This window comes from Suncus etruscus, chromosome 3 (assembly GCF_024139225.1).
Source record: "Suncus etruscus isolate mSunEtr1 chromosome 3, mSunEtr1.pri.cur, whole genome shotgun sequence".
In the NCBI taxonomy this organism is placed as follows: domain Eukaryota; kingdom Metazoa; phylum Chordata; class Mammalia; order Eulipotyphla; family Soricidae; genus Suncus; species Suncus etruscus.
This window is the reverse complement of record NC_064850.1, coordinates 106236105-106262300: the sequence shown is the minus strand read 5'-3', so window position 1 is coordinate 106262300 and position 26196 is coordinate 106236105. Positions and strand designations below refer to the sequence as shown.

Here is a 26196-nt window from a genome sequence, read left to right as displayed (position 1 = left end):
TTCATGTACCAAGGTTCTATAAAAGAGGTGGAAGACCCTATCTAGAAGATATAAATAGAATTAAAAATTTTTAAAGGGATGGCATTTTATTTTGTATAGGTGCAGCAAATGTAGGAAAATTTTAAAAGAAAATATGTTTGGCCTAAAAAAATAAACAAACAGTGTATCCCAACCTATGAATCATCCTGACATAAGACTGACCACAGGCTCTGGGCATCTTAATTATCTAGCCCCGAGTTCTTTCTTCATGGACCCAGTGAAAGTTCTACTCAATTGGGGTTATTACAGTCAGGCTTCTGTTATTAAAGATATTGGTTTTTGAACAGATTCTATGTCACAGCCAGGGTATCAAGGATTGTCTTCTGATTTCATCTCACTGTTGGTGGCAATGCAGGGTAATTTAAAAGCAAGTGGTGTTTCTTGGTTGTTAGAGTATCATATGAGTCCAACATGGAGAAAGTTGGTGCAGGGTGGCTTTAGGGTCTCCCCATGTGGAAGTTTGATTTCTGGTGTTAGTGTAGAAAACCATGCCAGTTCCAAGAATGAAATGCAAGGTTTAGGATTAGACAATTGATGTTCAATGAGCTGCGGCCTAAGTCAAGCCACGATGTCAAATGTTCAGGGTAAAAGGAGCATCTGTACCAACATAAACATTTATAAGTTCCTATTCCTATTAGGTAAGAACTTCTTTATACACATAAGATTTCCCCATTAATATGCCTATGCAAAAAGGAACAATGCTACATGATACAACTGGAGCCTGGAGGTTACAATAGCATGTTTAACCATCCCTGTAACTTGGCTCTAATCTGCACTCAGATCCCAGGAGATACTTATCTACTTTAATTTCCTACTAAGCATATCCTAAAAATGAATGGGGACAACTACTTTTATATACAGATATATTCTCTAAGAATTATAACTTTTAAGGAAATGCATATAAAGAAATCTACAAAGGAAATATAGATATCCCTTTACATCACTTGAAATAATCAGGAGTGGGGGATAAGGTCTAGAGCACAGTTTCATCCCTTGCCATGATCTTGTGGAGTCTGAGAAATGCTTCACAGAAGTCAAGGATCAGATAGTGTCCTCAAGTTGAGGGTCTCTCCTGGGCCAAATCCAGTAGCATGCAGCAGATTACAGTGAGGAAGGAAGGTGAGATAAAAGGGGTAGCATAGGATGAGTCAGCAGGAACAGTGGTGGCAGCTTCTTCCTGGCTGTGATAAGGTGGGTTGAGAGGTTGTCCTTTCAGTTTAGAAGTCATTGGCAGCTTGGTCTGTCAGGGGGAATGTTCTAGTTCCTAAAAATGAGGGTAAAGAGGGTTAAGTAGGGAGAAATAGTGTATCAGGGTTGAGAGGGTGAGAGGATAGAAGAGGATTTGTGAAGTGGTAAGCAGGGATTGGAAAAAGGAGAGGTTATAAATAACAGGGACTATAGTAAACATAGACAGGCATTGTGTACTAAACAGCTTAAAGAGACATAGAGGTGTCCACCACATACACACACACACACTCACTTACACGTAGACAGACATTAGATATTAATCTGTAGGTTGCAGTTTAAGAACTGATCCTTGTGGGATGAGTCAGACACTTTAAAAAAATTAGACCAGCAAATCAGTGGTAAAGGTTTTTCAGTTTTTAGGCAGATCATCATTAGTGAGAGTAAACTTTGCTAAATTAAAGCTTGCAGTGTTATATTGTACTCCGAGCATTTTAAAACAATCATAATTTTCATGACTAGAGTACTAGAGAATATGGTAGTGTGCACTATAAGAGGAGTCTACCGGGTCTTGAGTATTGAAGTTTCTTTTCTGAAAGCAAACTGACACTAAGGGCTTTATGAAATAATAGTAAACTAGCTAGAATTGGAAAAAACAAATTGCAAAAGCATACTCAATGAACGAAGACTGTAGCAAAAGTCTATGTTGTGCAGTTGCCTATTTTAATGGTCTCCTTGGATATAAACATTAGATCACAATAGTGGGCATAATCACAAGAAAAATGAGTAAAATAGAGTACTTTTTAAAGTCATTAGGAAAATGAGCAATGTATTTGGAGTTAATATGCTATAGCACTTAAATACAAAACTAGGGTGGCCATCTTTTATCTCCAAAACAAATGTGAACAAATCAGTTCAAGAGTTACTATAGACGTTTTAAATTGAATACATTAAAACATTATTATGGTGAGCTCTGTAATGGGAGTCCCTGGTTTCCAAACTTATTCTGCACCTTAGTCTGTAGATAAAAGCATTAGAACATAGTTATAGACCTCTATTAATAGCAGTTAATGAAACACCTGTCAATCTAAACAGCTTTAACCATTGGTGCAGGTTTCTTTGACGTATAAAAGAGAATAAAGACTTGTGTTCCTCCTCTTCCATGTGGTTTGTTTCCGTCTCCTCTCTATAACCTGGCACCTGCAATTCTGAGATTTCCACCATTTAGAGCATTGTGTTTCTTCATGGAGTTATTCTAAATACCACATTTAAGTGATATTATTCTGTATTTAACTTTCTGCTTCTTGCTTACTACATTTAACATATTTTCTAGTTCCATCCATGTTGCTGCAAATTGCATGATTGTAGCATTCCTTATCACTATGTATTTATGTACTAAATCTTCATGACCCACTTGTCTTTTGTTGGACTTCTAGGTTATTTCAGACCTTAGCCATTGTACTGAGTGCTGCAATGAATAGCAGTGTGCATTCATTCTTTTAGATTAATGTTTTTCGATCCTGGGAGTAGATACTCAAGAGAGGGTTTGCTGGATCACATGAAAGCTCAATTTTGAGTTTTTTTAGAACCCTTCATTCTATTTTCCATAGGGGATGGTCCAGGCAGCATTCTCACCAGCAGTGGATGGGAGTTCCCTTCTCACACCTTCCCTGTCAGCGAGATTGTTCCCATTATAATTTGATATATACCATTCTTACTGATATAAAATGATAGTTCATTGTTGTCTTGATTTGGATTTTTCTGATAAGTGATGATGAACAATTTTTCATGGTCATCAGTTGGTATTCTTCAGAGAAGTGTCTGTTCATTGTCTCTCCCCATTTTTGATGTTATTTATAGGTTTTGTGGAGTTAACCATTGTGAATACTTGATATATTCGAGATATCTGATGCATTGAGTGCAAAAATTTTCTCTTAATTGGTTAGCTGTCTTCTAGTTTTAGCCTCTGTTTCTTTTACCATACAGGAATTTTTTAGTTTGATGTAGTCCCATTTATTTAGGTTTGATGCTATAGCTTTTGCCATTGGCATCCTATCTTCAAAGGCCTCTTTGTGTTATAAGTTGTGCAATGTCCTGCTTATGTTTTCCTCAATGAATTTTATTAATTCTGGACTGATATCAAGGTCTTCAATCCATTCTGAATTGACTTTTTGTAAGGTGTGAGATATAAATCTATCTTTAATTTCTTACATGTTTATCCAATTGTTCTAAAACAATTTGTTGAAGAAACTGTTTTTGTTCTATTTCAACTTCTTAGCTCCTTTGTCAAAGATTAGTTGACCATATACTTGGGACTTTGTTGCCGGATATTCTATTCTGACCCAGTGGTCTGAAAAACTGTCTTTGTTCCCATACCATGCTGTTTATAACCACAATTTCTTAAAAACGTATTTCTGTTACAGTTTGACATCCTAGATTTTTTTAGAAGATTTAGCTCTAAAAATGTCATCTCCTGATTCCTCAAGACAGTAAGAATTAACACATAGTTCCTTTTCTTGTAATGTCTAAGTGGGGCAGGGGTTTGTGGCATTGAAGAGGGCAAATCACTCATTTGTTCTCATAAAATAATCATGATGTTCGTATGCAACTCATATAAAATCACAAGTATATTTGTACAATAACCTTTTTCAATTTGCATTGCTACAACTCATCAATAACTATGAAATATGTTACTGTTTAAAAATAATTGGTGGTCCAGAGTGGTGGCACAAGCAGTAAGGCATCTGCTTTGTGCATGCTAGCCTAGAACAGACCATGGTTGAATCCTCCTGCATCCCATGTGGTCCTCCAAGCCAGAAGCAATTTCTGAGAATGTAGCCAGGAGTAACCCCTGAGCATCACTGGGTGTGGCCCAAAAATAAAATAAATAAAAAATAAATTATTTAATAAAAATTAAAATATTTGGCATGAAATTAGCAAGAATTTGACTATCTATAAAAATAATAAGAAAAATAACAAAAAGCATCTGTCTTTTTTTAGACATTATTTTCATGCATAGAATTGTTTTTCATTTCTTAGAAATTTGTTTAACTATATTCTCTAAATTAGTAAGCTATACCACTAACAAATTTGAAGAAATTAGAAGCCACATCTACTGTTATGTACTTTCTCTTTGGCCTAGTTATTTTTATGTAAATGTAGGTAAAGCTTTAAGAAAAAAATCTACAATAACAGTTGGAGTTCCAGATACCTCTACCTGGATATAAATATAATTATAATTAAAATGTAGATAAAGAATTGGAGAAGGCAAAATAATTTCTAAATCATCTAAATCCACACAGTTTTTAAAAAGAAGAAAAATGAGAAGGGAAAAGAGGAAAAAGGAGGCAAGGAAAGTGGAAACATTTGACAAGAGAGAGACATTAGACATGAAATTCAGTGTTTATTTTTCTCTTCTATGCATTAACAAAACACAGCATGTAAGGATTAGCTCAAAGTGATTTGAAGAAAACAATCTCTTTATGAAAGATATTTCAAAGAAGAACATGGTTTGTCCTCGTACTGGGAGATGGTGCCAGGTAGCAGATTCAACAGTTTCCTTTCCAAGTAGGAAATATTCAGTAGATATAAAACCAAGTTGTTTGCAGATATGTTCATGTACAAACCTGTTTGTAACATAAGTATATTTTTTAGTCTGGTCTAATTTCAGGGATGGCTTCAGCTAAATGCCTTTCAGCTATATGCCTGTTTGATATTTAATATGCAGAGTGCATTCAACTTGTTGGCTTTTCCTGGTTCAATTTAATACGAGGAAACACAGTACTATGACTGTCACCAAGTGTAGACCTGGAGCCCCCAGTCACATTGAGGGTGGCCTGAGTACCTCTTTCCCTGTAAAGCTGGAATAGTACAGCATTTTCAGGCCTTCACATTGAACTGCCAGCCCAGTTGGCTAAGAATTTCCAGGAGAAACACCTACCCTGCTAGTTGCAACTAAGATTCATTTCCTTCATAAGAAAAGCAAAGCATTGAAGAAGCATATACCCTTATATATGCATAAATCAGTAGAGAAAATAAGCAAAACTATTGATGAAAGTAAAACATTTATATGTTTAGCTTTTGCAAGAGAAATCTTTCACATTTGCAGTTTCTGAAAGAAACTAATTAACTAATTAATTAAACTAATTTAATTAAATAAATTAAACTAATTAATTTAATTAATTAAACTGTGACTAATTAAACCTAACAAGTTTTCTCGTAATGAAAAAGTAAAATCAGTTCTAAAATCAAAGCTGATTTTTTTTTAAGGAAATTGGAATCAACCCTAACCATTGTGTAATTTCTAAAATTTATCTTACGGAATCGTTTTCAAATGAATACAGTTATTAAAATGGTGGAACTACTCTTTTGGTGTGTTTGCTTTGTCAGCACGTACCCTAATGTATGATATGAATGCTGATTGCTTAAAATAAATTGGGGGGGGAGGAAAAGTGGAGAAAGAAATGCCAATTCCAGTCCAAAGCTTTACTTGCCAAGTTCTCGTAGAATGAGTTTTACTCAGTTACAACTTCTTGTAAATAGAGACTATAATAAAAATCCTGAGAGACTTTTGCCCCACGTGGCATTATTGGATGCTGCTGTGATGCTACTGTAATGTAATAAATTAATCAATGGTGGCAAAGTGCTGTTTTTTGCCTTAAATTTTTATTTTGTGTGTCTTGAAAACTATAGTATTAAAGATATTGAGATTGTGCAAATGCTGGGCACGCTTGGCATGAGGTAAACTGTTTTTATTTTTACAAAATTGTAATATAACTATGCAAGTGTGTTTATTAAAAGGACACAAACTCCAAAAAAAAAAAGCCTCTATTTTAGACATCATTAGAAGAGTTTATATTAATCTAATTGTTTGTTTAAATAATGACAAAAACATAATAAATAAATTGAATGAATTGGGTTGTAGCATGTTAAATGCCTGTTTCGAATATAGGCAGGGTTTGGGAAGGCGAGGGGGGCATTGTTGGTGGGAATGTTGCACTGGTGAAGGGAGGATTGTTCTTTCTGTCTATGACTGAAACTCAATTACAATCATGTTTGTAATCATGGTGCTTAAATAAAGATTTTATATTAAATATTATTATTATAAAACATGAGAAAACAGCATTTAATCTCTGACTAAATTATTCATATACACTTATTTTCTCTTAGGTGAAAAACATTTCAAAGTGTCAATATACCACACTCACAAACATTCACGTATATTTTTCCATTGTAATTTTCCATGAAACATCATATACATAGCCTCCTCTCCCAATCAAAATCTCAGAATAATGTTTCCTGCTGTCATACCCTGAAGCAAGATGATCTAACCCAATAGAAACCACATCCTATGTTAGTGTGGCTGCTCTCTCTTTAGACAGATATTTGGCTGGGCTACTCTCTTCTATGGTAATTAGAGTAAAGATAAGATATGATGGAATTTCCATAGCAATCAAATGTAACATATTTGAACATAAAGGGGAGAAATTGATGGCTTATTTTGCAATAAAATATATATGGGAGCCAGGGACCCGAGCAATAGTACAGCTAGTAAGGTATTTGCCTTGAAAGTGACTCACCCTGTTTCCATTCATAGCACCCAACCAGGGGTCTCAAATTCAATTTACCTGGGGGCCGCAGGAGCAAAGTCGGGGTGATCCTTGAGTGCAAAGTCAGTAGTAAGCCTTGAACATTGGTGGGTGTGACCCAAACAACTAAAACAAAATAAAACAAAAAAGATTCCTCTAGGGCAGGGCCACAAAATGTTGTATGCAGGGCCGTTTGCAGCCCATGGGCCGCGATATTGATCCCTGAGCACAAAGCCAGGAACAACCCCTGACCACCACCAGGTGTGTCAAAAAAATTTTAAAACTAAAAATAAAATAAAATATGAAGTATATAGTAAAGTAAATAAGTTTATTCCAGAAAAATAGAGGGAGAGAAAGAGGATACATTCAAGAGATAATTCAGGGATTTTCAGAGTTGAGAGGGCTAAATATTCATTAAAATAGAGCTATGGGTAAATATTCAAGATGGTAATGAATTCAATCAATCAAAAAAAAAGAAATTATAATTTCAGTCAGTGATCAAGTAACTCCAAATTAGAAAATTCTTTGTTCATCTCCATAAAATTATTTTTGACAGTTTCCCAAAATTGCCCCTGGAAGCCTGTTGCCTCTTTTGCCTTCAATATTTGACCATATCTTGATCTGGGAGGTGTAATTGTTTTCATTTGCTTTATAGGAGGTTTTATATCTTATAGATTCACCTGCATCTCAGCTTGTGATGCATATTCTCTCTTGGCTTTTTCTCTTCTGGAGAAGTTCATGTATTTCTCTCTCTCTCTCTCTCTCTCTCTCTCTCTCTCTCTCTCTCTCTCTCTCTGCCTCTCCTCTCTCTTTATTTCTCTAATAATTTTCTATAAATACTTTTCATATTAAAAAAAATTGTTGCTAGGGGGTTGTCTAGGGAAAGAGCTGAGAGTTTAAAGTCCTTAAAGGTTTTCTGTGATATTCTTCTCATAGTTTTGGTTCTATCCATGGAGCTTCTCACAGGAGGTTCAGCCAAATTTTGGCTTTTCAAAAGTGAAGGTTAGATAGATCTGTCTTCCAAAAGTAATATTATATAGGGTTGTAATATTACATAATACATATACATAATATATTACTTTATGTAATATTATAGAGTTATTTTGGTTCATTATTTTCTCCAGTTAACAGTACCAGTTCCCCTACCCCTGTATACCTGCCTGAAGCAATAGAGTGAGTTTATTTAATTATTGGGTTAGAGTAAATTAGTACAGAAAGAAGGGTTGTACTAATGAGCATCCTGTAGACAGGGTAACTAATTAGTGACATTAAGATATGATATAACTTATTAGTGACATTAAGATATGATATTTTATTAATAATATTTTAAAAGAACATTGGACTATCTTATCTATCGACAACCAGTATTATTTTTTCCATCTTAAAGGGTCACTTATGTATCATTTTGAAAGATAATCTTTTCTGTAAGAAGTGTGTCCACTTCTTTCAACAGTTATGTATGATATTATACAAGAAATATTCACAACTAGGGAGATATATTTTAATTCTGATGTTCTGAATCTTAATGAGCTCTATAATATAGATATTGCTGATGTGAGTAAGCTTAGTTCCAACACCTGCAGATACATGATTCAGAACCCCCATTAAGTTCAAGAATTTAAAGTAGAGCCAGGGAGATGAATTAAAGGATTGGAGCATGCTATGCAGGCAGCCTCTGGTTTACTCCTTATTTTTACATGCTATTCTCACCAGCAATACTGTAAGTGGACCCACCACTGAGTTGGGAATGAACCCTGAGCACTATTATGCCTCCTTTCCAAAACAAGAATCCCAAATAAACAAGTACATTTTTCAATCAATATACTCTAAGAGCTTACATATTACCTCCTAGGAACTGGAAACAAATGCCAGAATTTTCTCTGGGCAACATTAAATTCTTTACTCTTAACCAGAGTTCTTATGCTTTTTGCCAAAAACAATCAATAATATTGCCACAGTTTAACTTGGTAACTCTTTGGAGATGTATTATAGGCTAACTTCTTTAATTTTAGAAAAAAAATCTCAGATTTTACGTAGTCCTTGGCAGAAAAATCAAGGGTTAAGTGAACAATGTATTGAAAAAGAAGTTTATATCACAGAATGATAAAAAAAAATAAGAGTGAATATTGGTTTATCAGGCTTTAAAATGTCCTGATTTGATCAAACTATTAATAACATAAAAAATCATTAAGAAACATTAAGTGTGGATTGTTAATATTGACTGTGAATAAAATGTTAACTTCAATAGAATAATAAATTTGGTATTAGAAATGAGCATATATAAAAGATTCAAAGATATTGAAGAGCATAGGAAGCATTATGATCAGGGGTCTCAAACTCGCGGCCCGCGGGCCGCAAACGGCCCTCCGTACAACATTTTGTGGCCCTGCCCTAGAGGAATCTTTTTTTGTTTTCTTTTGTTTTAGTTGTTTGGGTCACACCGCCCAATGTTCAAGGCTTACTACTGACTTTGCACTCAAGGATCACCCCGACTTTGCCTCCTGCGACCCCCAGGTAAATTGAGTTTGAGACCCTAATTATGAGAAATCAATCATATGCTAGAAGTCAAAATTTCAGATAAAATAGTAAAATTGACAAATGATAAAATACATGACCTAGATGTGCTATATCTAGTGACAAGAAACTAAAAAGGTAAGTTAGATAAATAATTATAGGAACACAGTTGGTAAAACATAAGCTATGCATATTTTACTTTTATTGTAAAGAAGACTGAACAATCTTGATCTGAGAGACTAAGATTTTTGCAGGGGCCTCTTAAATATGTGACCTCAAAAAAATAAGCAAAAACTGTATGCATCTGTTCCTGACACAAATCTTTAGCAAAATTTTTCTGGTTTTACTAATGGTTTTTGGGATCAAAAAAATAAAGAAGATAAGACTAAATATTTTTTAAATAGAGAAGATGTTTTAAAATAGAGAATTAGCAGGAAGTAGATATGGAACATTTGAAAACATAAGCTTGCTTACTATTAAGTATACTAACATTATTGTATGTAAAGATTTTCAGTGATATGTCAGTTAATATTGTGTATTATATTCAGGACATACTGAATAAGAGTAATACCCTTACATATTTGAATAAATATTTTTCCAGAATATATCTCTAAAGGCGTTTTGGATTAAATTAATATTAGAATTCTACACAGATCAGATTATTTTTACCTAATGTGTATGATACTGATAAAACCACTAAAGATTTAAATGCAATGAATAATTTAGGAAGAAAGAACCAATTCTTCAATAATCAGACTTATCTTGTCTTCGAATTTACACTCAAAATTAAACTATACCATCAGCACTCCCATACCTTTAGCTGGCCAAATATAAATAATGAGGCTTCTCAACCTTCACAACTATATGCTTTTGTCATTAAGATAATTTATAACTTAAATTTATTTTCTTTAAATTATTTTAATTATCATTGTTACTTATAGTATTTATATTGTTGTCTTTTAGTTGCCAAGCTATATAGCCATTCCTCCATCAGCATATTCAGATCTCTCAACCATTATCCAATGACTCATTCTCCCTAAAGTCCCATCCCCTCAATATCTTTGTTTTATTTGTTTGGATTTGAGTCGGGAGGCATTCACAGTTGTGCTCTGGGATTGCTTTTGGCTCTTTGCTCAATAATCACTTCTATCCATATGTCCATTGTCCATATGGGATGACAAGGATCGAACCTGGGCAGGTTGCATGGAAAGCAAACACCTTACATGCTGTGCTATGGCTCAGGTTACCCTCAGTATCTAATAAAGAGATGGAGGCATAGACTTAAACATAGAAAAAAGGCAAAAATACAGATCTTTTGTTGATTTTACTTTTTGGAGAATATAGACTAAAACAGATTGGAACAAACATGAAGGAAAATTGAGACACCGAAAAAAAGGAGTACACAATGGGAAATAAATTTTACAACACAAGACTTCATGAAACATGAGAATGAAATCATAATGAGACCTATTTTGTGCACGTTTTTAAAGTTACAAAATACAAAGCCCCAGTTACAGACTAAAGCCTACCAAGTTATTAACATTTTCTCTTAGAAAAAGTTTCCAGTGGGATGCTATTAAATGTTCACTTAGTTGTTGCCCAAGGGGTGAGTTAGTTTATTAATGTGGTCTCCTAGCAAAATAATCTGAGCAAGGATCTTGGTTGTCTTCAGCCTCAATGGTAGAACATGGAGTAAGTTAGTTTATTATATGTGGTCTCCTAGCAAAATAATCTGAACAAGGATCTTGCTTGTATCCAGCTTCAACAGTATGAAACAGGGAGTCTCAACTGTGGAACCTGGAGTAAGGGAGCCAAATATTTCCTGGTAAATAGGAGAAGCATGCATTCTTTAAAACTGAATCACTGCAATAAGAACCACACAATACATCTTAATTTAGAAGGCAAAAATCATGATAATATCCACCTGGAATAATCAATCAGCGTCTATTTTTTTCTAAGGAAACTTACTAATGTGCTTTTCTGAACCCTTTGGTCATACTGCCTTTCTGCTTAAATGTGTGAACTGCAAATGTGTGGTTCCTTGAATTTTATGACTATACCAGTGACACATGAAGTAGTGCGATTCCTACAGAGATACCAGTTTCAACAAAAACAGATAGTTTGAACATCAGGTTAACAACAAAGTGATGCTCCTTCATTTTCAATTAACACATTGTCTCTTGGGATTTGACCTTTCTGAGTACATTAGAGAGCCAGGTAAAGCTGCCAAGAAGTAAAAAGAGCAAATTGAAGATTTAAGAGGTAACATTTCATGGAAAATTTTGTGTGTGTCCTATGGATTTTTTGCTTGTGCTTTTGTTTATCCTAAAATCTCTTTATCAGAATAATGCAATGGATTAAGAATTATCTGATGGGCCCGGAGAGATATAGCACAGCGGTGTTTGCCTTGCAAGCAGCCAATCCAGGACCTAAGGTGTTTGGTTCGAATCCCGGTGTCCCATATGGTCCCCCGTGCCTGCCAGGAGCTATTTCTGAGCAGACAGATAGAAGTAACCCCTTAGCACCACCAGGTGTGGCCCAAAAACCAAAAAAAAAAAAAAAATCTGATGATAGTAAAAGATTAAAATATTTAAAATAATCTTTTAATATAAACATATTGGTAAGACATTAAATTATAAGCTATAGGTACATTTCTAGTAAAAAGTCTAATTTTAATGTGTTTTTCCCTTTTTTATTTTAATTTTTGCTTTGGGGTACAATTAGCAGCACTCAGGAATTACTCTTGGTTCTACACTCAGGGATCACTGCTGGAACTCTCAGGAATCGCTCCTGGAGGACTCAGGGGTGTCAATGATTGATCAGGGTTGATTTGTGCGAAGTAAGAACTCTATCCAATTCGCTATTGTTTGGCCTCTCTGTAAGGCTAAAGCTCTACCCATTGTACTATAGCTCTAGTCCCAGTAGGCTAATTTTAAAGTAGTGTTAAATATGACATATTTGGAAATATCTGCTATACCATGCAATATTATATGCGATTTTTAGTGTTCAGGAGAACACTACTTGAGATTTCTTAGCCTACATTTATTCTTGATATAAATAATTTTCATCAACCAGAGGTTAAGAAGAATACAGATATTTTTTTCTCTTCATTTATGTCCACTGATCCTCAAGAAGTCAAAGAAAATATGATTAAATGGTCTCTTCATGCCAAATATTACACTATAGAGGATCGAAAAAAGTTAGAATATATTTATAGCATTTGATATATTGAAATCTAGTAAAATAACCTAAATCAAAATGATTGGAGCAATAAAATAGCCATTTTGAGGTTTAGTAGAGGTATATTAGATGACACAAGAATTCTACATGCCTTTAAAGTCTACATTCTAGGCATAGAGAAATTGTCATATAGTTGCACCAAAGGCAAACATTGTTTTAAAATATTCTCAGTGAAACTATTAAGATATGAATAACTGATGTACCTTTATAGTTCATGAGATAAAATAAAAATCCTTGCAAAAGTGAGATTTACTAATAAGCTTGAATATTGCAGAGCAGCTAAATTATGTTAGGTTGGCTTATGATTGTAATATCTTCCAACATATAAAATCACTTCTACACGTTCTATATTGTACTGACATGTACAGTGAAAATCATAAAGATATTTCTTAGGAGTTTATTGAAAGAAAAAGTCAAAGTACAAGGTTCTATTTGTTCATGTAATCAGTAGGTTTATAAGCCTAAGCAAGGTATCAATAATACTCTATCATCAATAACTATTTAACAACCAAATAATTTTTTCATTTCTTTTTTAAATACTTTTATTTAAACACCGTAATTACAAACATGATTGTAGTGGGTTTCAGTCATAAAAAGAACATTCCCCCTTCATGTGTGCAACATTCCCATCACCAATATCCCATCTCCCTCCCTCCATACCTGTATTCGATATAGGCTTTCTACTTCCCTCACTCATTGACATTGTTATTGTAGTTCTCAGTTTAGTTATTCTCTAACAACCAAATACTTTTTAAAAAGAAACACATTCTACAATATGACACTAATTCCCTTTCTAAATTATAAAGTGAATTAAAGTCAAAATAATGTTATTTATTTCTTATGAGAAACACCCACAGAAATAATAGAAGGATAACTTTAAACAATAACTTAAGAACATTGAACTTTAAACAATACACTTAAGAATAATGTTATTCTATCAGGATGATGTTAAGAATCAGGTGGTAAAGTTGACTTTAAAATATACCTGCAAAGCAGTTTAACAAAACATAAATAAAAATTTACTTGGAAATTCAAAAATTGTTATGACTGTTAGAAGATTTGTGGTATAAATGAGAAGGAACCCAAAAGATTCTATGATTGTAAAAATAATTTAAAAAGAAACTCTTCTCACTGAAGCTACATTAAGGTGAACCTGATAATTATGTATCTTTATTTTTACCTGCCTTTATTGCTCTTTTAAAGTAGGTTTTCACATTTAAATTAACACATACTATTTTTACACTAAATTTATATCTTGCAGATTTTTCAATTATTTTAGGTCAGTATTGCAAAATTTAAGAAAAGGTGCTATGTTTACCAAGGTGTGGAGAGAACTAGCAATGCTTGTGTGATAGATACATCTTCTATAGAATTTCTCACACCTTTAATAAGGTAATTTGTGTGAAACTTTAAGGAAAGCTCATTGAATGAAATATTTCAAATGTTGTTTCACATCAGAACCCTTTATCCAAAGATCTGCAAGGACTAGTGCTGAAAACTTTATTTAGTGTAAAAAATGATACCTTGTTACCAACACTTAGAAAGATGATAAATTTAAGAGTAAAAATAACCACAACAAAATTAATTTTAATGTTTTCACTTGTAGTTTTAATATCACTGAAATAAAATCATGAAAGCATGGCAGAGAAAATGCCTGAATTTCTATAGTGAATTTCATCATAATTGTAAGGAACTGCACTGTATAACAATTTATTTGGAAACATAGCAAGTTAGGCAAATGAATTAAAAAGCAATTGTCCCCTACTCTCACCTGAAACCATATCTCTTTTGTTACAAGCCTTTTAATCTGCCGTCTTTAAGAGGACATAAATGCTATCTTACTAAAACTATAGTTAATAAGATGGCATAGCTGATATATTACTTGGGGTGGAGAAATTTTTTCTATAAACATAAAATAGTGACTAAGTCTTTATCTGTTTTATTTGGATATTTCGTTGTTTTTGTTGTTGTTCAAGTACTCTACTTTTTTGAGTAAAAATAGTTGGTTGTATAGTTGTACGTTTACTCAACAGGCAGCGAGGTAGATTTTATCCTCAATCCAAATTTCACTGATTGTTTATTAGTTTTCAGAAATTAAACTAAACAATTGTATAGCTATGATAACTCATTACACTGATGAAAAGAGAATTGAATTGATATAATATTTAAATTATAAGTCAACAACAATTAAAATTTTAATAGGAAACATGTTGCTATATATGCTGTATATATTATAATTATACATATTTAAGTTGATATGTTTTTATTCCTGGATTTTCAAGTTTGTATTATGAAATTAATTTTTATCCTTTGGATTCAAAGATATTAGACTTGAATAAACTTTATAGAGAGCAAGAGTTATTTTTATTTTTTTATTTTAGAGATTGGGAGTTAGGGTCACATCCTGCAGTGCTCAGGGCTTTCCCCTAGTTCTGTACTTGGGGGTAACTCCTTGAAGTGCTCAAGAAACCATATGTGATGCTACAAGCAAAATACAGACTGGCCATGTGCAAGGCAAGCTCTTTAACCCTTATATTGTCTATCTAGCCTCACAAAGGTTATTTTTAAGCTATTTGTCCTAAATCCACAAGTAGAGAAATTACTCCTGGCAGATGGAGATAAGAGGACCATATGTGGTGCAGGAGATTAAACACAAGACAGCTACATACATGTTAAATAAGTGTCTTGCACAGTGTATTATATATACAGCACATAGAGTTAGTTTTTATTTTTTGATGATTTTTAATGATATCTTTATTTAAGCACCATGGTTACAAACATGATTGTAGTGTAGTTGGGTTTCAGTCACAAAAAAAGGCAGTTTCTAAGATTTGAAAATTCTTTGACAAAAAATTTTAAAAGCAATAGTTAAATCTGAGATTTTTAAAAGTAGTATTTAACTACTTTTTTCTTAGATTTTATACTTTAGAGTCTTTGATCTTTATTTTGGATTTGAAACTTGTTTTACAAGTTGTGCACTATGAATATAATAATATTACATTTCTGGCACTGATACCCAAAGTTAGGGCATCCTTCTGCTACCAATGTTCATACAACCCTTTAAGTATCAATATAATTACAATCAATACATATAAAAATGCTAAAACTCTTTTGTTGATGGTTAACTGTTTTCCTGTAAGAGTGAATGAATTTTTAGGTAGGTGTGTTTACTATAACTCTCAAATGCAGTGTATTAGCACAGGAGATAATTATTTATTTTAGCATAAAACTGAAAATGGATGGTTCTCGTTAAGTTTCATTTTTGAACACTTTCCTTTAAGAATTGTATCTATACTTTCATTCTTCTTTTGCCAATATCTCAGAATACTTTGCTTTCAGCTCACTAACTAGAGTAAAAGATTATACATGCTTTTCTTTTTTTTTTTTTTTTTTTTTTTTTTGGTTTTTGGGCCACACCCGGTGACGCTCAGGGGTAACTCCTGGCTGTGCGCTCAGAAGTCACTCCTGGCTTGGGGGACCATATGGGACGCCGGGGGATCGAACCGCGGCCCGTCCTAGGCTAGCGCAGGTAAGGCAGGCACCTTACCTTTAGCGCCACCGCCTGGCCCCCTATACATGCTTTTCATTTGCCAAAGTCTACAGAATTTTTGGTTGAATTCACTGAACATGCACTTGTCTAAGTCTTCTTTTGCTTTTTAAATATACCCAGTCTCTCTGAAAGGACAATTAATTTAGTCACCTCTGAGTAACACAATCAGATACGAATGTCCTCTGCAAAGCATCTCTACCTCTTCTTGCAGTATTGCAGTATGATCTTCAATTACTCTCCAATAATCCAGTTAGAATCTTTTACAATGTGCTCCCATCATTTACCTCTTTGAATCATTACTCACGCTTCATCCAGTTTCAGGAATCCCTGCTACTTTTTTCCCCTCCAAAATAATCTGACATTTCTGTTTATCTCTAAAGAACATCGGTTCAAATTTCTCCTCCTTCATATTTGCTTTATTTAATCCTCTCAACTATCCTAAAGCCTGTTCAGAATGGCAGTTAATTATTTTGATTTGTGCTTCAGATACAATTCTAAGTTCTTGAGTGGCCATTAAATGCGTAACATTGAACACAGTTGTTTTCCAGTGTATATTGAACCTACAAATCTTTCACTTCACTCATTTGAGATGTGATATCTAAATATGAACTTCTTAAGCTTCAGAAATTCTAGTAGCCAAATTTTTTCACTAATTTAAGTTACATGAAAATTGTCAAAATTCATTGACTAAATAAAATTATAATCTTACATGAACATATAACTACTCTAAGGAATAGTGTGTACAAAATGTGTGGTACATGAAGAATATAGAAGAAAACTTTTAGCTCAATTTTGTTTTGTTTTATTTTCAGGCCATATCTGGCAAAGCTCAGGGTCTACTCTTGGCTCTGTGCTCAGTGGTCATTCTTTTCTCAGGGGACCATATGGGATGCTGGATATTGAACCCAGTCTGAAAATGTGTAATGCAAATACACTCCCTGTTGCACTATTACCCGGGCACACACACAAACATATACACACACATGCATACACAGAGACAAGGCACAATTTCTTTGAAAATGTATTGCCTGGTTCATTTTATTAATGATAACAAGAGTGAGATTAAAGAGTAAAATATGCAAATATCCTATTTCTCCTTTTCTTCCCTTTAGAGACCTTATAGTATGTTTCTGCCAAGCTAGGAATACATTTAAAATCTTAAATCTTTTAAAATAATCTTAAGTGAATTCTTCAAATAGTATTTAGCATTGAGTTGTTACTAATTGGAATAAAATCATCATGTCTTTGTTTCAAAGTTCTAAAAGTTCCCAAGTTTTGAATATTTTAGATAATGAGTAGTAAGGAGTTGTTTGATATATAAAAGAACAAATAGAAACAGCATCTGAAACTATTCCCTCAAAGAATGCTAATACTAAAAAGATAAAGTCTGCATAATGCATCCTTATATTACAGAGTTCCTTCCTTTTCAGTTCCTGTTTGTGTGATGAGAACATAACTCACTATAGAATCCTATAAAGTAGCTGCCCAAAATGTTAAACTCAATTGAAACTTAAAGCAAGAATTAATGTACTAAATAGTACTATAGAATCCCATTATTTAAAAACAAATATCCCTGAGGGTCAAATAGCTTAGCTTGGTGCCTTGATATGCCTGTTTTGTAAGCATAAAGTCATGATTTCAATTCCTGGTGCCACTCTTCTGGGATCCCTGACCCAGGAAGCAATTTCCAACTGAATTGCAGCCAGGTGTATTCATGCACCCCAATGAAAATACATGACATGTATTAACATAGCAAGTAAAGAAGATGTGTGAGCATCTGGACTGCCAGGAAGTATGAGCTTTGGTGAGTATGCATGCAATATGCAATATCTTATTGACCCCAGGTGAGCACTATAATCAGAATGTGTCTGAGCATGACAAATAAAATTGAAACCTCTGGGAGCACATGCACAAGTAACAACACTAAAGAAATTAAAGTATTGTAGGCAGACATATGTGGTCAAGTATTTGAGCTTGTAACCTGCTGTAACTCTACCAGTCAGCACAGGTCAATGTTTAAGCACCATAGTTGAAGTTAGTTGCATATCAGAGATCTGGGTTCATGTAGTCCCTAGTGCTTCAAAGTCTTTTAAACACTGCCAGGATCAGTCTCTGTGCACTAAGTGTGGACTGTAGCTAAGCTTCGTTGTGTATAACTGCCCTAAATAAAAATAAATTGATTATATTTGATAATAATAATAATCCTTGAAGCACCATAAAAACAGCCCAATTGGTTAAAAATATAGGATTTTTAATAAGGTCTTGTCCCTATGTAAAACTATAACTTATATTTTCAAAGTATCAATAATATTAGAGCAAAATATACTTCAAAATTTTAAGAATACTTCTGTTGTGGTAGTAAGTACCTACTTCCCCCAAACCATCACAAAGCAGCTCCCACTAAACCAAGGTTAATAGAGGGCCCTGTGAGTAATCTCTGACCAGCAAAGAAAAAAAAGCATAGTAGAGTCCAGTTAAGTGTGGTGAGGACCCAAAGGGCTGACAAGCTCTTGTCCTTGTCTGAGGCCTAGATTTGCGCCCCCCCTTTTTTTTTAAGAAGTCAATTCTGCTCCTTTTTTAGTGATGTAGATGAATGTAGCTTGGGGATATCCTATAGGTATAAAGTGTTCTATTTTGTCTCTCTTGGAGAAAGAAAGATTACCACACCCCGCTTTTTTTGAGCAGTACTCAGGGGTTACTTCTGGCTCTGAACTCAGAAATCACTCCGTCAGCCTCAGGAACCATAAGGGATGTCAGAGACTGAACTCAGATTAGCCACATGCAAGACAAATGCCCTAACTGCTGTGCTCCAGCTCCAGCTCCAGCTCCAAGGTTATTCCCTTCTTGCGAAGTGAATTGATCCTCTGTTCCTTGATACCCCAGTTTTCTTAATTGACCCTACTCTATACATTTATATATGCATACTATGAATGTCGATAGTATGTGTACCATATATGGTATATATGGTATGTTATATATAACATGAATTGCATAAGTGCATGTACATATATTTGATTTACACTGTTTTTATTTAGAAATTATAATAATGTATGCTCTCCATATGTGAGATTCAATATCAGCTCCTAATGTGTTTCTTATTAATTTATTAGCCCTGTCTCAGAAGAACAGAGATAGGTTGAGGACATTGCCTCCTATGGCCCCACACAGAGAAAATTCAGATTCTCATAGAATTAGTTTTAAAACAGATTGAGTTTTTTAAACTTCCAGAGAGTTAATAAAAAATTTATTAGAATTTACTATTTGATTAACTAACTTTATTGTATCTGTCCAAGGTATTCTCTTCTTGTTTAACTCCTGTTAAATATGTCTGAATTCATAACTTGTTTTTTTTCCTTTATTTATTGGAGAGTTCACTGAAAATTATTCTAATTATTTTATCTTTCTGATTAAAAAAATCAAGAGTTTTAACTGTAAACACCTTCTTCACTCTTTTTTTTCCCACCTTTAAAAGCAACTCACAAAATGTTTTCTATGTGTCCTTTCTTTGTCTCTCTCCAGTCATAGGCAGCAGCATACTCTAAGAATTTATAAAGTGTACGTTTATTATATGACTTTTGGACCTTAGTTTTAAAAATATTTTTGTCAAGAGTCGATGTCTAAAGGTCTCAGATACATTCACATATTGGAGAAATGAAGACAACGTTTTCTTTCTTGAAGCTAATTGCCAATTCTCTGTGAAATCCAGTTAATCATTCTGAGTTCAGGAACTGTACAAAATATGTGGTGTCGAGAACTGAAGATCAGAACATTCCATCAGTAATGATCCAACAAACACTTCTTTCTCAGGGCTGAGTAGTCATTTATAAATTGCCTTCTTTTTTTTTTTTAAGACTGGTTGAACCAAGAATTTGATCTATCAGTTTTGAAACATGCCCTGAAGCACAAACACAAAAAAGAAAAGATCTCAGTACCAGGAATGAAGTCTGTGTCGCACCTGGCAGGGTGCCTGACACAAGCTTCAAAGCATAGAGGAAGCTGCTTTCAGGTTGCAGAGGATGAGCCAATTTAATAAAGCTATTTTCTAAGCTTAAAAAAAATCTTTCACCCAAGTTCTAAAGATTGCCATAAGTCTCTCAGGTGTCTGAAGCCTATGAGAACTATTTTAACTGATTATTAATAAAACTCATTTTCCTTGTGAATAAAAAAATTGGAAAATATGACAGGGTGTTTTCCGTCCTTTTTTAAAGCTTACCTGAACATAAATTTAGAGTTGACTTTATCCATTTTTTAATACAGATAATCAGTCCCTTTATGAATGGAATAAAGTCATGATAGATTTTTCACTGAAAAAAGAAAGAAATTTAAGTTGCTTATTGGAGAACCAGAGTATGAAACAAACAAATGTGAATTGAAGAAAGAAAATTTCTATGTAGTCATAAAAATATATTTAGATGTTAATATAACATATATATTAAAAAGTACATAGTGGGTATCCATTACTCTCTGGTCAATTAAATCCATTAAATGTATTATATTGATTTGGCTAATCCAATTCCCAGCACTATATGTTTCTCCAAACATCAGCAGGAGAATCCCTGAGAAGAGCCAAGAATAAAACCTGAGAACTGACAGCTTTGCCCAATTTTCTCCTTTAAAAGATAATGAAATTTACTATACTAGAAATACATGAAGAGCTTTTCTTTCTTTGCAGTCTATAATCTGTTACATAGATGAACATCTAAATCTATTCAGGCCACATTGCAAAAATGTAAATTATATATATAGTGTATATATAGTGTATATGAATATAACTATTACAAGCCAAAAAATATACAGGATTATTAGGCATCCCCCTTGCATTTGGCTGACCTGGTTCCATTTCCAGCAATACATGTTTTCTTGAGTACCACCACCATGATCCCTGATTATAGAGAGAGAATTATCCCCTGAGCACTGCTGTGTTGTATCCCAACACTCTCATCCGACCAAAAGAAGGATAACTGCTGGGTGGCAAGCTATTGGTGCTTACTATAGACACACAATAATAACCAGGCTAAAAAGGCACACTACACTATTTAAAAATTATTTTAAAAATCAAGCATGATCATATCTATACACTAAAGTTGAAAGAGTAGTCATAAAATTTTAAAGTGAAAACACACTTCCATAATTGATTATCACAAAACACAGTAGTCTTCCCAAATGTACATATCTATTACTATTTTCCTCTTTCATAAAAATTTTTCAAAAGAAAATACATAATACTCTACATAACATATGACCCAGATAATTTCCCCTTTAATCATTTCAACCAAGTATTAAAGTAGTAGCAAGAATCACTTAACCATCACCCTAATGAAGGGTGGACAAATCCTTGCTTTACTAGGTGACTACACACCTTTTCTTAACATTCATCTTGCACTACTTTTCTGGGTATCTTCGTTACTAATTTTTCCTCTTTCTTTTTGCTTTCAAGATCTCCAAAGTGAGAGAAATAGAATGCCTGTCTCCAATACAGGCTAGAGTGGGGGAGGAGAGAGGTGATGGAAAGGTTGCACTGGTGAAGGGGGGTACTCTTTTTTAAAACTGAAACCTTACTACAAACTTTGTGATCATGGTGCTAAAATAAAGATACTAATTTAAAAAAAATTCTTCAAAGTTCTGATTTATTTCCTATTGACTAATTTTCAATTTTCTTACAAACCTCTATACAATATTTATATCAACTTAAATGTTATTACTTTTCATAGTTTCTAATGTTTTGACCACTGGGTCATTGCAGTTGACCATGCTATGCACATATCTTCTCTAATATCTTTCTTGAACTTGAACAACAGTTTAGCTTTTATAAATGGATGCCACAGATATGACCCTGGGTGTTTCATAAGTAAAGTACTCTCGACATGTCTAAAAAGATTTCCTCTAAACCAGAAATTCCTATTTACTTGTCTTGTCTATAATTGGCACCAATATCCTCCTAAGCCTCAAGGCTCTTCATTGTTCTACCTCCATGGTTTTGCTCATAGCATGTCATGATCTTCCAAATGAGAAGAAAGCCACAAATTCCTCCAATTTTTTTAAAAAAAGATTTTTTCTGATCCTTATCAAATTTTGATTGACTGTGCTCTTTGACTTCTATTTAATTATCATATGCTGCCAAAGACTCCTTTAAACTGTCTTTCTAATATGGAACTCGCTCCTCCTAAAACAATCAAATTGTGTATTATATTTGTAAATTATGTGAATGATACTAAATTGTACTATTCAGAAGGCCACTGATAAAGGAAACAGGCAATTTTAAATGAAAGAACACTTTGTTTCCCCTAAAATATTTATGACTCTCCAGCAACAGGAAGCAATGGGGAAAGGGTGGAGTACTCAAATTCCAGACAATCCACTCCAGGCACACACCAAGTAAAAGGTAGGATTTTGAATAATAACAGACCTACTGACCTAGGTTGAGGATACAAATCTATACTGTTGGTCACATGATTGATTTTTAAAGACAAGACCCTAAAGATATTAATCCTTGCTGATTTCTCTGTATGGTGAAAACTCATATTTCAACAAACCAGTCAGGATTCCTCCTCACATCATCTTGGCTCTTTTTTCTATGCATTCTACTTGGACATGATGACATATTCTTTGTTCAAAAGAAAAATAAATAGCTAAGTCAATGTCTTTATGAAAGGGATTAAGAGCATAATTATATGGCAATGTGAGGGTGAAAGGAGAGATCCCCTCATCTCATTGTACAGGTGAGAAAGGTACAAAGGCTAACACAAGAATTCAAAGAGTAAAGTCCCTTGGTAGGGCTGACATTATTTGAAGGGGCAATTATTTACATGAGTACATTTAAAAGGAAGTTGGAAGCTTACAAAGCTCTTCAAAATAACCAAATTATGTGACAACGGATTAACTATGATTAAAACTTCAACAAAATTTTTTTTGCAGATTGTATATTTTTTGTATTAGATATATTAAAATCAAGAATGGTCTACTGCTCTCCCAAATATTAGCATCTAATATAAAGGATAGTTGTTTATAGTCTGAAATATTAATTTTGATCTTTATAAGCAATAAAACTGTAACTGTGTGTGTTGATGTGATGTTATATGTAGAATGATAGCAGATGTGACATTTAGGAGATGACAAAAATCACTGAAACAGTTTCCATGGCAATAATTTATTAAAGAAGACACAGAACCTTAGCATGTTCAGACCATTTTAAATTTAGAGGAAACATATTTGACTATAAGTGGCTAATGAGATAAACTAATTATTTCTATGTGAAATGTTTTCTAAAATAATTAGGAGAAAGCTTACTCTTAAGGTTACAGCTAAAGCAAATATATTGAAAGTCATACCTAGAAAATATTTTTGAGTTTGCCTACTTCTCACCAGATAATAGAACAATAATTCTGTACCCCATTAATATAGATTGTCTTGCTGTTTATTTTAATTTCAATGACCATTAAACATCACAATTTTTATCTTTAAACACAAACTAGCTTTTGTTTGCTTGTTTTTGAGCCACACCCAGTGATGCTCAGGGGTTACTCCCCTAGCTATGCACTCAGAAATCACTCCTGGATTGGGGGACCATATGGAATGCTGGGAATTGAACCATGGTCCATCATAAGTTAGCATGTGCAAGGCAAATGCCCTACCACTTGCGCCACCAATCTTGCTACTAAACACAAATTAAGCTTTTACTAATTAAATTAACAAGGCATTGGTTTATATAATAAAAAGTACAAAGGTGAGTGATTCTAATCTAATATGTGGAAAAAGACAAATAATATTCCTCTATATAGTGCAATTCAGAATATATCATGGAATATAAGAAATCCCTAGATAGGTGTTATTGTAATACACAATGGCATAAATCCCTCTAGGCTGCTAATCAAACCATCCTCATGAAGGTAGTCGAAGTGAATCTGAATTACAAGAAGTATGTCATCTTTGAAAAGGTCAAGATATAAGTTTTTGGGAGAATATTTATAGTAAAAATAAAAATTGATGACACATTGGGGGTGAAAAAATTCATGACACATTTAAAAACTTATTCTATTGAGGATAAGTTATAGGAAGTAACAAAAAAGACAAGCCTCAAAAATTTGGACTGTCAATATATGCTACATAAATTTATTTTGACTTCATTTAGACTAATGGAAAAAGTTGAAGGGCATGCATGGTTAGAATAGGTCTTTTTAATAAACATTTTGAAAGTGAAACTTAAAGATTTTAATTTCTTTCCATTGAAAGCTCAGTTATTGATTTAACATATATAAATTTATTGCTTAATAGCAATGGGGCATTTCAAAAGCTTCTGGAACTTTAAAGATAAGTATAATGGTTTTTGATTTATAGAAAGGCATTAGTCAGTCATCCTTGCCTTGGGTTAATAATGTGGCTTTTCATATGGCTGACATCATTTTAAAGAATTAGTAAGTTTCACACAAAGAGAAGAAATGTCATTCCACTGAGATGTGATCTGTGGCTTAGGGCCTTTTAGGTGGACTCCTAGTTTTTCTTAACTTTCCCTCTTTTAGTTAAAATTTTTTTCATTAAATGTTTTATGTCTGAGAAAATTCTGAGAACTGATAAATTAAAACAGTTGGAATGGATATGGAATGGATAAAAGGAAAGTATATTTAGGAACAGAATATGCAGTGAAATCAGAGAGTAGCAATATATGTTAATTGAAAATGAAACACACACCAACTACATCATTAAAATTTTGAAATATGTGTTAAATTCTAGTCATTTATTATAGTGGACCACTGATGAGTCAAAACAAAAAGAAATGGTGGGCTTCACTTATAATGAGATCCCTCTATCAGTAAGATCTAACAGTAAGAAGGCCAGTCACAAAAAATCCAGCAAGAAATAACTAGAATTGAACAGATTTAAAATGAGAAGGTAGTTAACATTTTAAAAAACACAGAAATAAGGGACTAGAAATATTTGTAAAGTAAAATCAGTAAAATCTGTGTTTGGGTTAAAGATGTAAATATATATCACTTCTTTAGTCCTATATTAAAATATTTAAGGGGCTAAAGTGATTAGGAGATTTGCATTGCATACAGTTGACTGAGTTCAGTTCCATCCAAGCACTTATGGTCCCCTGAACATAGCCAAAAATTATCCCTAAGCACAGAGAGAAATACACAATCTATAAACATATATGAGATATTTTAATATATTTACAGGACAGGAGAAATAATAGAGCATAAAGCAATTGCCTGGCATACAGCTCACTCAGTTTGGATCTTTGGTTCTATGTATGGTCTTCAGAGCTGGCTACCAGTAAGCCTTGAGATAGTCAGGGGCAGCCATTACATAAAAACTTAAATAGTGACTATAGTGACTATGAAATAAGTAGTATTGTATTAATTAAGAGTGTAACAAAGAATACAGCCAGCAACATGAATTTTAATTCTGCTTTGAATGTCATCACAGAAGGAGAGAATAAGAATAGTTTGAGAAAGATCAATTGTCTAGTTTGGTTCATTCATTGTGAGACCTGCAAAATGGAATGGAAAAAGTTCAGGACTAATTAGCTTTATACTTTCCAAAGATAAATCTGATTACAGTGTGGGATTTGATTCAAGAATAGAATCAACACAAGTAAGATGATAGTGTCTTGTTCATGAATATTAAGTTCAGGACCTATTAAGAGATTAAGTAATAAAGTAAAGTGAGCAATAATAAGAGGCATGATAGACTTCTAGTATATTATTGGAATTAGCAGTGATGGAAAAAAGGGACCTGATGGAAGAGGAACTTGAAGAGATATTTCAACTGAGTTCTGAGAGTGATTGTAGAGAATTTTCAGGTCATTAATTTATGCTTTGACAAAAACATCCCATAAAGATAGAAATACATATCTGGGCTCTAAGGGTTTCCTATTAATTTTAAGCTGCATTTTAAAAATAGATCCAAATTGCTGACAAGAGAGACATGAGGATTGAGACTTGGACACTGTTCACATTTAAAAAGGTAATAGAGGAACCAGAGTGCAAGTAAAGTGTGGAGGGTGGTTTCCTTCAAGTGATCAACCTGGATTAGACTATTCAGCACCATATCTATTCCATAAGTCCTTACAGGAATAAT

General features: G+C 33.5%; 1 long non-coding RNA gene across 1 annotated transcript in view; it reads left to right on the top strand.

The window, feature by feature from the left end:
• Positions 1-26196, top strand: part of LOC126003447 (uncharacterized) — a 160481-nt gene that overhangs the window by 9753 nt on the left and 124532 nt on the right. The gene's annotated exons all lie outside the window — the stretch shown is intronic.